This window comes from Ictidomys tridecemlineatus, chromosome 4 (assembly GCF_052094955.1).
Source record: "Ictidomys tridecemlineatus isolate mIctTri1 chromosome 4, mIctTri1.hap1, whole genome shotgun sequence".
Taxonomy (NCBI): Eukaryota; Metazoa; Chordata; class Mammalia; order Rodentia; family Sciuridae; genus Ictidomys; species Ictidomys tridecemlineatus.
The window spans coordinates 157,378,722-157,394,558 of record NC_135480.1 but is presented as its reverse complement, the minus strand read 5'-3'; positions in this window follow the sequence as shown (position 1 = coordinate 157,394,558).

The following is a 15,837-nucleotide window of genomic DNA, read 5'->3' as shown; positions in this document are numbered from 1 at the left end:
TGAGGTCAGGGACTGAACTTTTCTTTCATCTGCCATTTATACCTGGTCCAGATGGTGTTGTAAAAGGAATAGATTATAAAAGGGCTGAGATCAGGCAAGAGTCCTGATATAGCAACTTGTCAGATCTTGTGGTGTCACCGAGGCAGGGCTTTTGATTAACTGATTTGTTCTGCACGAAATATTTTCTTGAACTCCTGACCCATTGCTCATATCTAACTGCTACCTAGGTTAATTAAGCTTCTTGGATTCATCAAATTTGGAAAAATTTTATTCATGATTCAAATTTTTTTTCTGAAAGGCTGGAGGTGTGGCCCAGTGGCAGAGCACTTGCCTACCGTGCACAAGGCCCTGGGTTTGATCCCAGCACCACATAAAAATAAACAAAATAAAGTCCATCTACAACTAAATATATATATATATATATATATATATACACATACATATACATATATATTCATTTATTTATATATATTAAAAACAAAACAATGGGGTTGGGGTTGTGGCTCAGTGGTAGAGCTCTTGCCTAGCACATGTGAGGCACTGGGTTCAATCTTCAGCACACATAAAAATAAAATAAAGGTATTGTTTTCACCTACAACTAAATATATATATATATATTAAACAAACAAACAAACAAAACTCTGTATGTGTGGTACTGGGAATTAAACCCAGGACCTCAGGCATATTAAGCATCCACTCCACCACTGAGCTACAATGCTACACTTGAGTCCATAATAACAGTTTAAATATTTTTGTCTACTAATTTGAAAAAACAGCCTCTAGCTCAGAGCAAAGCCTGTCCAAGGAAGGGACATCACCTTTGTCCTTGGAAAAACCCACAGAGCACTCCTAAGCACATTCCCAGCCTGCTAAGTTGTTTATCCACAAATAACAGGAGAGATCTGCTGTGCCAGGTGTCCCTGACTCAGTCAGGCTAGGTGGAGATCCATAGCAACCCCCTAGCAGCCACCAATCAGCATGAGACAGGGAAATACCTGGGATGCCAGATGACCCTCCTAGTAGTTTATGGTGGTTGATAACATATTGGGAAACCACGTAGTTCAGCACTTATACCCCTCTTGGCTTAAACCAATCAGTTCAAACGAATACCCCTTTCATACTGACCAATCACCCCTATCCAACTTGTTCCCGCCAGTGAATGTGCTAATCATGTTTTAGAGTTGTTATTTGATTTTCCTGCGGTGTGTGATGATTTGCTATGATGTATGTTTAGTCCCTGCCCTCTCCAAAAAAATGTATAAAAATGCTGCAAACCCTGGGCTTGGGGCCTCTCAGCATCACCAGTTGCTGTGTGTGCGTGCGGAGGACCGAGCTAGCTCACAATACACACCTCTTTGCTGCTTGCATCGATCTTGGGTCTCTGGTGGTCTTTGGGGGTCCCGAATTTGAGCATAACAAATTCATCTATGTTGTTTCTGGATCAGTGTCTATTGATTGATTGATTTTTTTTTTCTATTCATTATGGGCCACTGTATTAGTCAGGGCTCTCCAGATAAAGAGAATCAACAGGAAATTCAATGATGGATCAGTTGATTGATTGACTGGATTATCTCATATGATTGTAGAGGCAGAGGAGACCCAACATCTGCAATTGGCAAGTTGGAGATCCAGAAGACCTGATGGTATAGTTCTAGCCTAAGTCCAGAGGCCTGGGAAGAAAAAGAAATGATGGTGTAAATTCCAATCCTAGTCCAAGCCCAAACGCAAGGAAATATTGAGGTCAGACAATGAGAACAAGTTCTCCACTACTTAGCATCTTTGTCTATTTTTGCCTTGATAACTTGAACTAGGTCCCACCTACACTAGGGAGAGGCTCCAAATTCAAATGTTAATCTCATCCAGAAATAGCCTCACAGATACATCTGGAATGTTTAACAAAACATCTGGACAACATGTGACCAAATTGACACATAAGAATTGAACATCATAGTCATTTTTTCCTATTTTTTTTTTTGGCTGCCTGGTAATTTTATGAAATGCCAGACATTGTGAATTTTATCCTGTTAAATGCTCTATATTTTAATATTCCTTTAATTCTTCTGGACTGGCACATAGTAATGTTACTTGTAAATATTTGTATCCTTCTGGGTCTTGCCTTTAAGCTTTGTTATGCAGAATTAGTCAGCTGGGCACAGGAACTGTTAATACAGCTGTGATCCCCCAGGATTATTTGTGTGTGTGTGTGTGTGTGTGTGTGTGTGTGTGTTACTGGGGATTTAACCATTTAACCCAGGGGCACTTTACCAATGAGCTACATTCCCAACCCTTTTTAAATTTCTGAGACAGAGTCTTGCTAAGTTGCCCAAGCTTGAACTTGTGATCCTCCTATAACAGTGATCTATCTCATGCCCTTGCTGCTCAGTCACTAAGGCTTATTTTAGAATAGACTTTTTTTCTCTCTTCTCCCTCTCTTCCACCCTAACCTCAGGAGAGGAACAAGATTATCTTTTCACATTCTAGGCCAAGTTATCTGTCTTTGAGAACACATCTACCACAGGAACCAAGTAATTCAGACTTTTGGGATGGTCAGATCTAGGGAAAGGCCATCTCCCAAATTAATAAATGGATTGCAATCTCCCTACAGGGGACATCTGGAATGAAGTTGGTTTTTCTTTTTTTTTTGGTGCTGGGGATTGAACCCAGGGCCTTATGCTTGCGAGGCAAGAACTCTACCAACTGAGGTATATCCCCAGCCCCTGGAATGAAACCTTTGAATAGCTTCTTCAGTCATTTCTTTTAAAATCCTCTCTACCCCCTTACTGGCAGAATCACAGCTTCTGGGACAGGAGTCCCCTGGGCTTCTACTTTGCTAACAAAGCAATAAACCTTCTTTTTCCTTTTTCTCAAAAATCACGTCCTCCTTATTAAATTGGCATCAGGGACAAGAATCGAACTTTTGGTAACACTCCTGCCTCTCTGCCTCAGCCTTCTGAGTCACTGAAATTACAGACAGACATATGCCACCACACCTGGTAAGAACTGTCAGGCATTATGCTCTTTATTTCTCCTAATAGCCAAAAATAAACTCTGAATTCCCTCCTATTGTAAAGAAAAATTGCATTTACAAGAAAACTTCCATTTGTAAAGGTATTTCTGTACCAACAAGAAAACTACTTTGGGAGATAGCTATTATCATTTCATCACTCATGTGCTGATAAATAATTACCTGAGGACTCAAGGGGATCTATAACAGTGGTCCACTTTAGGATTTGAATATAACCCTTGCTGCTCTACCACTGCAACTTATTTTTTAAATGGACAAGTTTCTTTTCCTCTCTCCCTGCTCCTCCCTAATCTCTCTCCATCCCTAATCTCAGGGGAAACAGGGTTACTTTTCTTCTCTGTCCTAGGCAGAGTTCTTTTGGTCCCTGAGTACACACCCATAGTAGGAATCCAGACTTTGGGGATCATACTAGAAGATCTCAGAAATAACTCTCCCAAATTAACAAGTGAATTACAACTACAGAGAACATGTAGAATATAGCAGTTGAGTCACCTTTAAAACCCCCCTGTTCCTGCTGATGGGCAGAATTTTAGCTTTTAGGGCAGGAGTCCCCTGTGTTTCTCTTTCACCAGCAAAGCAATAAACCTTCTTTTTCCTTTTTCGGAAAACCTTATCATCGTTATTTAATTGGTATGGGGGACAAGGACCACTATCTTGATTTCCTGATGCTAATATCTAAAAAGCATTGTTTATATACACGTGTTACATACACAATTTTTCAGTCATTTCAAGCAGCCAGGTAAATTTGGAACTTGTTACTCTTTTTTTTTTTTTTAAAGAAGTAGATATCAGTTTTTTATTATTTTTGAAGTTGGCATTGAACAATGTCAGAAAAAGCCACGCTGAAATATGCCTTTTTGACAGATGAATTATTTTGAGCTAAAGACAATTGAGAACCAGCAGCTGCAGGAAAAGCTCTTTATTCCCTTTAAGAGCCAAAAATAAAGTATAAATTCCCCCTTTTGTAAAGAAAATTTAAATTTATAAAGAAATTTTCCATTTGTAAAGGTATTTCAGTACCAAGAAGAAAGCTACTTTGGGAGATAATGCTTATCACCAGGAAGAGACTCTTATCTGCATAACAAGACATGCCTTATTTTCTGTGTGTTTTCTCCTCCCCTTCCTAGAAAAAACTTCTTTTCTTATATTTAGCCTAAAATGTTATATAAGCCCAATCTTGGGGTCACCTCTCTGAGAGTCATTTCTTTGTACATAAACATTTAATTAACCTTTTCTTCCTGTTAACCTCTCTTTTGTCTGATTAATTTCCAGGGCCCCAGGCAAAGAATCTGGGAGGTTAGAGGGCTGGGGTTGTGGCTCAGCGGTAGATCACTCGCCTGGCCCTTGTGAGATCCTGCTTTTGATCCTCAGTACCACATAAAAATAAACAAAATAAAGATATGTGTCTATGTATAACTAAAAAAAATTTTAAAAATCACAAAAACCCTAAATAAATTCCTTCAAGGACAATACAAACAAAACAAAATACCCCAATTTCCAAGCCAGTGTGATGGCATGCACCTGTAATTCGACCTATGTGGCCAACCGAGGCAGGAGAGATCAAGTGTGCAGCCAGCCTGGAAACTCAGACAGTTCTTGAAATTAAGAAGAGATAGCTGGGTGTGGTGGTACATGCCTGTAATTCTAGCAATTTGGGAGGCTGAGGCAGGAAGATCCCAAGTTCAAAGCCAGCTTTAGCAATTTAGTGAGGCCCTAAGCAATTTATTGATAACCTATCTCAAAATAAAAGATAAAAAGGATTGGAGGTGTGGCTTAGTGGTTAAATACCCCTGGGTTCAATCCCTGGTACCAAAGCAGGGCAGGGATTTAAAAAGGGCTGGAGGCTGGGGATGTGGCTCAAGCAGTAGTACACTCGCCTGGCATGCTGGCATGCTTGCGGCCCGGGTTCGATCCTCAGTGCCACATACAAACAGAGATGTTTTGTCCGCCAAAAACTAGAAAATAAATATTAAAAAATTCTCTCTCTCTCTCTCTTTAAAAAAAAAAAAAAAGGGCTGGAGATGTAGCTCAGTGGTAGGGCACTTAAACATGTGTAAAACCCTAAGTTTGATCCTCAGTACCAAAACTACAAAAAACTAAATGCATTATGAAAATAATTTTTTTTTCATTTTTTTCTTTTCTTTTCTTTTTCTTTTTTTGGTACTGGAGATTTAACCCAGGAGTACTTTACCAATAAGCCACATCCCCAGACCTGGGCTTTGCATATGCAAGGTAAATACTATACTACTGAACTATACCAACAGTTCAGAATTTTATAATTTTTAAAATTAAAAAAAAAATTTAGTTGTAGATGGAAACAATACATATGTTCCTGCCTCAGCCTCCCGAGCCTCTGTGATTATAGGTATCATTGTACCTGGCCAGTGCTTTTTTTTTTTTTTTTAATTTTATTTTTTTTTAAGAGAGAGAGGGAGAGAGAGAGAATTTTTAATATTTATTTTTTAGTTATCGGCGGTCACAACATATTTGTTTGTATGTGGTGCTGAGGATCGAACCCGGGCCGCACGCATGCCAGGCGAGTGCGCTACTGCTTGAGCCACATCCCCAGCCCCCTGGCCAGTGCTTTTTTATTTTATTTGTACATGGTGCTGAGGATTGAACTTAGTGCTTCACATGTGCTAGGCAAGTACTCCACCACTGAACTACAACTCCAACCCCAGAATTTTATGATTTTAAAAATTGCAAAATTTTGCTCTCTGTTCAATTTGATGTCTTAAATATTATCCAGGAAGACAATAACATACATACAACATAATGTTGTATATTATATATATATATATGTGTGTGTGTGTGTGTGTGTGTGTGTGTGTGTATGAGATTTCATGTATATATACACACTCACATATATACATATGTTTGCACATATCACTCAGAATCCTAGTTGCAAGTAACAGAAACCATTTATTGATAACTGAAGCATAAAAGTAACCCATTAAAAAGATAATAAGAGTAGTTTGTTTGCTTTCCAGAGGCTTCAGAGAACTAAATCAGAAGCTTCACAACCAAAAACTGGTACCCAATGGCTGGCCATAGTTAAGGTCCCATGAAGATATCACCAGTGTACATAGACACTGTAACTGGGGTTGCCAGTTCTATTGACAATGAATGAACCAACAGTCACAAGGACTGTTGCAACTGTCTCTAAAAATTGCTTGTAGGTGCTGGGGTTGTAGCTCAGTGGTACAGTGCTTGCCTAGCATGCATGAGGCACTGGGTTCCATTCTCAGCACCACATATAAATAACTAAAATAAAGTCCATTGACAACTAAAAAATATTTTTTAAAAATTGCTTTAGTAGCTTCTACTACCACTGCCCATTTCCAGAATGAATTTTTCCTTACTTGGTCATATACTAACAATTCAATACCTGGGTTGGACACTTGTGATTTGTGGAACCCAGCTCACAGCTCACATCCTAGGAAGTCTCTGGCCAACTCTGCCTTGTAGGGTGAGAGTTCCCTGAACACAGTCAGGGTTTTAGATGCTGGTGGCTAAAGTGAGTGAAAGATGTCTATGCTAGTGACTGATTCTTCTTCCACATTCAAACAGCAGAAGAAATTCATTACAGAACTGAGGGAAAATTTTTGTATGGCTTTAAGTTTGTCTCTTTCTATATAATTCTCAGATGGAGGTTGCTGAGAATTTGTAATTTCAGTGTAATTATTGCTAAATTAGGCACACAAGAAGAGGTAAAAATCTCAGTATTGTATTGAGACTGAAAATCTCTGTATTAACAATAACTCTTTCCAAAACAGCACTTTATCGAACTTTTAAATCTTTGTCTGACAGTTAAATATTAAAAATTACTATAATTAAAGACTTGTGAAGAGAAATAGCATATACCACCCCAAAACATAACACTTTTTCATAAGGTCTATTTGGAGCTGAAGACAATTGAGAAGAAGCAGAAATAAGAAAAACTCTCATCTCTTCTTATTTGCCTAAAAGCAAGGCATAAATTTTTTTAAATGTCCTCTTCCCTGTTCCCATGATCCAGGAAGGACAAAAATGAATTACTGGCAGCAATCCTAGACCCTTATCAGCCCAGAGATGGCACCAGAGGAAACTACAAATTTTATCAACTAGCCTTATCTTCCATTGGTTCCCTCACATAATTATCTTCCCACAATTTGTCAATTCTAGAAGCTCAAAGTCCTTCCTTTGTCCTATCACTTTTCTAAACATCTTGTCTTGTCACTTCTCAGTTTTGGGTCTAGGGATTGTAGTTTAGTGGTAAAGCGTGTGCTTAGCATGTGTAAAACCCAAAGTTTCGACTCTAACACTGAGTAAAAATAAAAGATCTAGCTGGGCTCAGTGGCATAGGCCTGTAGTCCCAGGTATTTGGAGGCTTAGGCAGGAGGATCAGTTGAGATCGGGAATTCCAGACCAGCCTGGGCAACATTTAATATGCTACATAAGCCCAAGTACTAACCATCACTTGGAGTTATTTATTACTGAGGGCTTCATTTGTAAATATAATACACATGTTGATAAATTTTGTTTTTCTCTTGTCCATTTGTTTATTGTCAGTCTAATCTTATAGGGCACCAGCCAGAGAACTGGGAATGAGTAGAGAGAAAAAGGGATATTCCTCTGCCCACATTTTTTACATTAAATATATATACATATATATATATATATATATATATATGTATATATATTTAGAATTTTGTAATTTTAAAAATATGTGATATTTTTAAAATTTCTTATTACTATTTTTTTTTGTAGTGTTGGTAATTAAACCCTGGGCTTTGCATGTGCCAGGCAAATGCCCTACTACTGAACTATATATACCCTAGTTCAGGCTGCTATTTATCTCTAAATGATAAGATCCTAGAGAATTGTTGGTATGCAAAATTTTAAATTCTTGATCCTTGTTTTCCAGGAATATGTATGAATTTTTCCATTTCTACCTAAGGTTAAAAATTACTTAGGTATAAGGAGGTAAAATGCAGTAGGTAGGAAAATATCCTTTAACACATTAGGGTTTAATTTGGATTCTTTTAAATCTTCTGAAGAATATATATATATATTGGGATTGGGGATTGAACTCAGGGGCACTCAACCACTGAGTCACATCCCCAGCCTTTTGTGTATTTTATTTAGAGACAGCATGCTTCTATATATACTTCATTTCATTTCATGGCCAAAGAATTTTCCATTGTGTAAATATACTATTCATTCATGGGAGGACATTGTTTCTGCTTTTTGGCTCTAATGAGTAGAGCTGCTAGGAACTCTTGTGTATCAGTTATTTGTTTGAACACCTGTTTTCAATTCTTTAGGCTATGTACCTAGGAGCAGAATTATTGAGTCATATGGTAATTCTATATTTAATTTATTAAAGAACTACCAAATTGTTTTCCACAGTAGCTACACCACTTACTTTCTTACCAGCAATGGATGAGAGTTCTAGTTTCTCTATATCTGTGCCAATACTTATTTTCTACTTAAAAAAAAAAATTACATCCATTCTCCTGGGTATGAAGTGCTACCTCATTGTGGCTTTACTTTGCATTTCTCTCATGACTAATAATGTAGAACATTTTTCATGTACTTGTTAACAATTTATATGTCTCATATGGATAAATGTCTACTCTCAAGTTCTTTCCCATTTTTAAATTAGAAGTTCTGGCCATGGCTAATTGTTGTGTATTATTATTTGTATGAGTTTTTAAAACTTGTATTCTAGATATTAGACCTGGTTTGAAAATAATTTCTACGATTTCATATGTTGTCTACCTACTTTCTGTGTAATATTTTTTTCAGGTACAAAAGCTTTAAATTTTGATTAAGTCCCAATTTATTTGTTTACTGTCATTGCTTATGCTTTTGGTGTCCTATTTAAGCATTCATTGTCAATCCAATGTCCTGAAGATTTTCCCCGTTTTCCTCTAAGAGTTTTAGACTTTCTTTCTTACATTTATGTCTTTGATCCATTTTGAATTAATTTTTATTTACGTTGTAGGTAGTGGTTCAGTTTTATTATTTGGCATGTGGATATGCAGGTGTCCTTCACCATTTGTTGAAATGACAGTTGTTGTTCTATATTGCTTGTGTTTTCATTCTGGTCAAAAATCAATTGGCCATAGCTGCATGGGTTTATTTCTCGCTTCTCAATTCTACTCCTCTGGTCTATGTGCCTATTTTTATGTCACTACCTCCCGCCCACGTCCTGGGTGGGCCATAGAAATGGGGTTCCCCTCCATGGAATGGGCTGGCTGAGAAATGAAAGCTAGGAGAAATAGAACTGCGATAAAAACCACAGAACACAGAAAGTAGTTTCAAAAACGGGGGCAGGACGGGCAAGCTGATCAGATGATCAAGCTTCTGGCAAAGATGGTACCTGGGCCTGCTTTATTTATATCAGGGAACATCAAAGGCCTTCCACAGAATGTTCTTCTCCAAAAAAGGTTAAAGCTGGGCTGTTCAGTTCCTAATGGGTTCCGCCCATGTCAGGAGCTATTGTGAGAAAACTTCCTAGCAGAACAGAGGGAAAGATTGAGTGCATTGGACAATCTATTGTGGTGAGAGAGCCACGGAAGGAAAGTTCCCAGTGCCAGGCCTGTCTCTCCCTGGCTACCATGCTGAGAGAAGATCCTTGTGTAGTTCACGGATGGTTTCCCACAACTACCACAGTGTTTTGATCATTGTTGTTTTATAGTATGTTTTGAAATCAGAAAACATGAATCCTCCAACTTTGCTGGGTTTTGTACTTCTTTTCACTATTCAGGATTCTTTGCAACTCCAATATTAATTTTAGTATCTGCCATCCTATTTCTGCAAAGGTCATTGGCAATTTTATGGGGATTATAGTGAATTGTAGGTCACTTTAGAAAGAGTGTTGACATCTTTTTGTGTGTGTGTGTGGTTCTGGGAATCAAAACTTGTGCATAAGAGTTAAGTGCTCTACCAACTGAGCTATATCCTCAGCCCTATTGTTGACATCTTAACAGTAATAAATCTAAGTTTTTTTGTGTGTGTGTGTGGTGCTGGGGATTGAATCCAGGGCCTTGTGCATGCAAAGCAAGCACTCTACCAACTGAGCTATATCCTTCCAGCCCATGTCTAAGTTTTCTAAACCAAGAATACAAATTGTCTTTCCATCTATTTAATTCTTTTTTTACTTTCAGCAACATTTTTGGGTTTCAAGGTACAAATTTCATACTCACTCTCTTATTTTTATTTTTAAGTATCTTATTATTTTATGCTATTACAAATAGAAGAGTTAATTTCCTTTTCAATTATTCATTGCCAGGGTATAAATATACAACAGATTTTGCATGTTGATCTTGTGTCTCACAATTTTGCTGAATTTGATTATTAGTTCTACTACATTTTTTTATGTGGCTTCTTTGGTTTTTTATATGTAGGATCATGTCATCTATGATTATGGTTTTAATTCTTTTCTAATTTGCATGTCAGTTATTTATTGATTGATGGCCTAATTGTCCTGGTGAGAACTTCCTGTACAATGCTGAAGAGCAGTGGTTAAAAAAAAAAAGAAAAAAAAAAAAGAACATCCTTGTCTTATTTCTGATTTGGAGGGAATAGTTTTCAGTCTTTCAAATATTAGTTATGATGTTAGCTACAGTGTTTTTATGTATGGCCTTCTCAGGTTGAGGACACTCTATTTATAGTTTGTTAAGTTTCATTTTTAAAAAGATTTTTTTTTTTAGTTGTAGATGGACACAATACCTTTATTTTATTTATTTATTTTCATGTGATGCTGAGAATGGAACCCAGTGACTCATGCATGCTAGGCAAGTACTCTGCCACTAAGCCATATCCTCAGCCCCTCATTTTTTTTTTTAATCACAAGAAGGGATTAGATTTTTGTCAAATACTTTTTCTGTATCAATTGAGATGGTCATTTTTTTAGACCTTTGTTGCATTAAAGTGTTATGTTGGCTTTTAAATTTTATTTTATTTTATTTTTTTGTATGTGGTACTGGGAGTTGAATCCAGGGCCTTGTACACATTAAGTAAGTGCTCTAATTACTGAGATATATCACTAGCACTTTATTATTATTATTATTATTATTGTCATTATTTTAAATTTTGAGACAGGGTCTGGCAAAGTTATCTAAGCTGACTTCTGACTTGCAATCTTTATGACTACCTCCCCATTGGTTGGGATTACAGGCAAGTGCCACATTGCCTGGCTATTTGATTGATTTTTGTATGCTGAACCATCCTTGCATTCATGGGATAAATCCAATGTGGTCAGATATATAATACTTTCAATTTGTTGCTGATTTTAGTTTATTAGTATTTTTTTGAGAATTTGTACACTTATAGTCATGAAGGAAGTAAAATTATTTATTTCCAAAATATGAAGGATTGTTAAGTTGAAGATCATCAAGATGCAAGGGAACTTTCTGCCTTCTGTTTGCCTAAAAGCAGAACAGAGAATCACAAAGACAAAAAAGTCTTTCCATCTTCCTCGTTCCTATTTCACTGCCATGAGTGAATATAAATTCTGCTTCATAATGCCTTGCTTATTAGCTCAGAGACAGTGGCGCCAGAGGTGTCTGAAGTCTGGGACTGCTTTTCCTTTATTTTGTCACCTCTCAAAATTTATTGTTCTTTGTTGAAATAGTACTTGAGGCAGCTTGCTAGGTTATTGCTCCAAGTGACTTTTTCTTTCATGCATGTTAATAACCTTGTTTATCTTTCTCTTGTTAACCTATCTTTTGTTACAAGAGTCTGTCTCAACACAAACTTTATGAAGGTTGGGGACCAATTATATTCCCTACCTTTAGTTGAAAGGAATATTGGTGTATAGTTTTCTTTTCTTGTGATATTTTTGTTTGACTGTAGTATCAGGGAAAATATTTTTATATCAACTTCCTTTCTTTTTGTTTTTTAAATATATATTTATTTATAAATCTTTAGTTTTAGGTGGATACATTAGTTTACTTTTATGTGGTGCCAAGGATCAAACCCAGTGCCTCATGCATGCTAGGCGAGCCCTCTACCACTGAGCCACCACCCCAACCCTTCAACTTCTTTTCTTGGCATGATTTTTGACTATTTAAAAATTGAGCTAAAATATCTTAATGGTCTTTCCTATTAATATTAGTAAAACATGTTGACTTAAAAACATGTAGTTTTAACTTGCAAAACTTAATTTGGATGTAACATTTATAAATTAATGAGTTTTATATATCTGTACCTAGCTCATGGCTAAGTGTTTTAAATGAATACAAATCTTTGTGTCCATCTACGTCTGTGTATTTAAATTGTTTTAAAGATAAACAAACACTCACAAATTGAATATACTTAAAACTGCTAACTAGAGAAACTAACCCAGATGTTTTTCAAGTTCATATGACTTGGTAAATTTTCAGTAAACAAAATAAATTTTCAATAAACAAAAATATTGTTGGTTTAATAAAAACAACTACAGTGGGGGCTGGGATGTGGCTCAAGCGGTAGCGCGCTCGCCTAGCATGCGTGCGGCCCGGGGTTCGATCCTCAGCAGCACCACATACCAACAAAGATGTTGTGTCCGCCGAGAACTAAGAAAAAAATAAATAAATGTTAAAACTCACTCTCTCTCTCTCTCTCTCTCTCTCTCTCTCTCTCTGCCCCCCTCTCTCACTTTCTCTAAAAAAAAAAAAAAAAAACAACTACAGTTATCAGAAAAAAACTAGCAATTTTTTATAAAGGGCTCTCACACTAACCAATTCTGCTTTGTAACTACCTGTATACCTTGACTTAGAGCAATGCTAAATTGTTATCCCTACTTGTATACACACACATACACACACACACACACACACACACACTCATACACACTCACCAAAAACATTCTTTGTTGGCCAGAAAAAGCAAAAACAAAACAAAACAAAATAAAACTCTAAATGACCTTTTGGAAGCCATTCCTAAGGTATTTTCATCCATACCAACCCATGAATTATCCAAACCTACAGATGAAAGAGGAATCTGTTTACTGATTTCCAAGCTTACCTTGGGTTTTTGTTTTACTTGACTTTCTAGCCAATGTAGGAAAATCAACGCTTTCTAAAATAATAGTCCTGTAATTATAATGATTCCAGGGCAACTGACAGCCTTAAAGGAACTTTGGACTTCTGTGTAATAAGTGACTCTTACATCAAGGTGTTTATCTGCTCAGGAGGGCTATATTTGTCCAACATCTTATGAAATTTTCCAGTCTTAGTTGTTAAGAATAAGTAATTTAAAGTGGCATGAAAGATTATAAATTAACTTTTTAATAGTAATTATATTTGAGATAGGGATGGGGTTCAGTAGTTGGGTGCTTGCCTAAAATGTGTGAGGCCCTGGGTAAAATCCCTAGCAGCACAGATAAACAAAGAAAGCAATAATTGTGTTTTATAATATGTTTGCTTTAAAAAAATTCCTAAATCTCTTCAGTAACTATACCCTTAGCATTTTGCACAGTTATATTACATGAGGGATATTCATTGAATATTTAGATCCTTAACAAATAAGATAAAATAGTAAAACATCAACTGCTTAACATAGGTGTAAGTTTACTCACTTTTGACTTCTTTAATTTTATAAAAATACAATTTATATGAGTTGTATAATTTATATGAGTTGTATACACACACACACACACACACACTCACCAAAAACATGTCCTACTCCACATTGAAAACTGTCATATGAGAGACCTTATGTTTCTAAAAATTATAAAATGGGCATTCATAAATTGTTGGCTCTTGATAGTTAAAAAATTGCTTACTTCTTGGGTTTTCACTAAAAATTAAGGTTGCTAAGATTACAATTCTTACATATGTAATTAAAATCACTAGAAGTAAGGGAAACAGTTCTACATACAAAGTATACAAGGAAAATGAGATGTGCTTAATATTTATTTTTTAGTTATCGGCGGACACAACATCTTTGTATGTGGTGCTGGGGATCAAAACCAGGCCGCACACATGCCAGGTGAGCGCACTACGGCTCGAGCCACATCCCCAGCCCGAGATGCGCTTTTTGTTAATAAAAGTTATAAATATGTGTTTTTTCTGAAGGAATATTTTGTCTAGGTAAAGATTATTTCAAGATTGTTTCAAAATGAATAAATGTAGAAAAAGTGATATGGATAAAACTGAATGGATTTAACCCAGTGTTGTTCTGCCACTGAGCTACACCTTAGCCCTTTAATTGTTTTTAATTTCTGAATTTAAAAAAAAAAATTATTTTGAGAAAGGGTCTCACAAAGTTGTTCCATAAAACTGAGTGTTTGAGAAGATTGTTAGTAATTCTTTAAATTTTGGACAGAATTTACCAATGAAACTATGTGGTTCTGAGATGGTCTTTGTTGGGAAGTTTTAATTACAGATTACATCTTTTTACTTATTATACCTCTGTTCAGATTTTCTATTTCTACTTGAAGTTTTGGGGGTTTGTGTATTTCTAGGAGTTTTCCATTTTATCTGGGTGATTTAATTTGTTGGTGTATCATTGTTCATAGTATTCTCTTATATTCCTCTCTGTTTCTGTACGGTCAGTAGTTATATTTGCCCTTTCATTTCTAATCTGAGTAATTTGAGTTGACTCTTTTTTTAGACTAAAAGGAGGACTCTCACTGTTGTTGATCTTTTCAAAGAATCACCTCTTGGTTTCATTGATTTTTCTCTGTTTTTTACTTTCTGTTTCATTTATCTCTAATCTTTATAGTTTCTTTTTTTCTTCTGCTAATTTTGAACTTAATTTGCTTTCCTCCCCACCCTCAGTTTCTTAAGATGTAATGTTAGGTTATTGACTTGAGATCATTCTTTTCTTTAATATAGGTTCTTGATTCTTTTCGCATGACTCAACTTTTAAAAAATCTTTTCCTTCTAAGTAATACTTATTATTATTATTATTTTCATTTTTTTGTGGTGCTGGGGATCAAACCCAGGGCCTTGTGCATGCAAGGCAAATACTCTACCAACTGAGCTATATTCCTAGCCCGTGATTTAGGTTTTTTTTTTTTTTTAGATGTTGACTTATTTTATTTATTTATTTATATGTGATGCTGAGAATCAAACCTAGTGCCTCACACATGCTAGGCAAGAGCTCTACCACTGAGTCACAATCCCCATGCTTTAGTTTTAAATAAAATTTTGGGAATTATTTCAGTGCTCTTTATAGTAGAACATATGTTTCTGAATTTTCTGATAATGAATAAAACAGCATTATTGTGGATGTGGTGAGGTGACAGGGGAGCTTATGAATTTCTAGGGCATATTTGTTGTTTTGAGACAACTTTTGGGGTATTATTCCTTTCCTAATCTCTCTAAAAAAAAATCAAACAAAATAACAACAAAACCCAAATCTCCACACCACAGTTCTGTCCTTCATGAAATACCCTTTAGTAAAAGTCTTTTTTTAAAAAAAATATGTATTTTTCAGCTGGATACAATATCTTTATTTATTTATTATTATGTGGTGCTGAGGATTGAACCCAGGGTCTTGCACTTGCCAGGCGAGTGCTCTCCCTCTGAGCCACAACACCAGCCCCAGTAAAAGTCTTAGTATGTATTTTATTCTCATGCTGTAATGTCTTTGGGTAAGTCATCTAACACTTTAGAATTTCAGTGTAAATGAGGAACACAGCCTAATTCCATTTTAAGATTGGGAGCCATCTCATCACAAAGTCATGAAAAGTTAATTTCTGTTTTACTATAAATTACTGAGATTTCTAAACTTGTTTGGAATTCCTGCTCATGTCTTGAACTCACCCATGCCTGGCTCCCCCTGACCAGATAACAACCCTCTCTGAAACCTCAGAAGTGCCTCATAAATTCTGA